We start from the raw sequence: 689 nt of genomic DNA, 5'->3' as shown, positions 1-689 counted from the left end.
CAATACGCAATTTCTATAGATATTTTCTTAATTTGTCATTCACATAACATATATACTTATTGCTAACAAACAAACAGAAAATTTATTTACCTTTGATTATTATTATCTTTTACAGTGAAATATTCAGAAACCTGCTATTTCACAAACATCGCTATCATTTCCTCATACCAAAACTCTGCCCTCCCATATGGCACGTTAAATGCCATAATGGGCCCCTGTTTTCGCCCCGAGCGGCCTTGCGAGGGCAGGATTGGCGACGGCTCTCGGAGGGACTTTTGATCGGCGGGGAGAAGCCACAGCCTGACTTGCTGTCCGTCCTGCCATCGACCGTGACCAGGACTCGGACCCTTCGCTTGGCCACCAGCCGCGCGACTTTGCCACGGCAGCGGGAGCTGACCCCTTTGTTTGATAACATAGAATCATGGGCTGAATTTAAAAAAAAAAAAATTTTTAAAAAAAAAAGTTCGACGTACATGTTCAGTTACAGGAATTCTTTTCATTATTGTATGAAAAAAAAATATCTTGGTCACAGGACAAGCAACCTTAGACTTTTATGCCATGCTAGAGGGGGCCAGTTTATCAGGGTCTACAGGGATTTACCCTGAAAGCAATAGGGCGCTGAAACAGTTGATAGGAAAGGGGCTTTCTGAAGGGTTACCTATTTGTTTTTTCTAAAAGAAACTTTTGCA

This window comes from Penaeus monodon, chromosome 29 (genome assembly GCF_015228065.2).
Source record: "Penaeus monodon isolate SGIC_2016 chromosome 29, NSTDA_Pmon_1, whole genome shotgun sequence".
In the NCBI taxonomy this organism is placed as follows: Eukaryota; Metazoa; Arthropoda; class Malacostraca; order Decapoda; family Penaeidae; genus Penaeus; species Penaeus monodon.
This window is presented reverse-complemented; position numbering follows the sequence as displayed.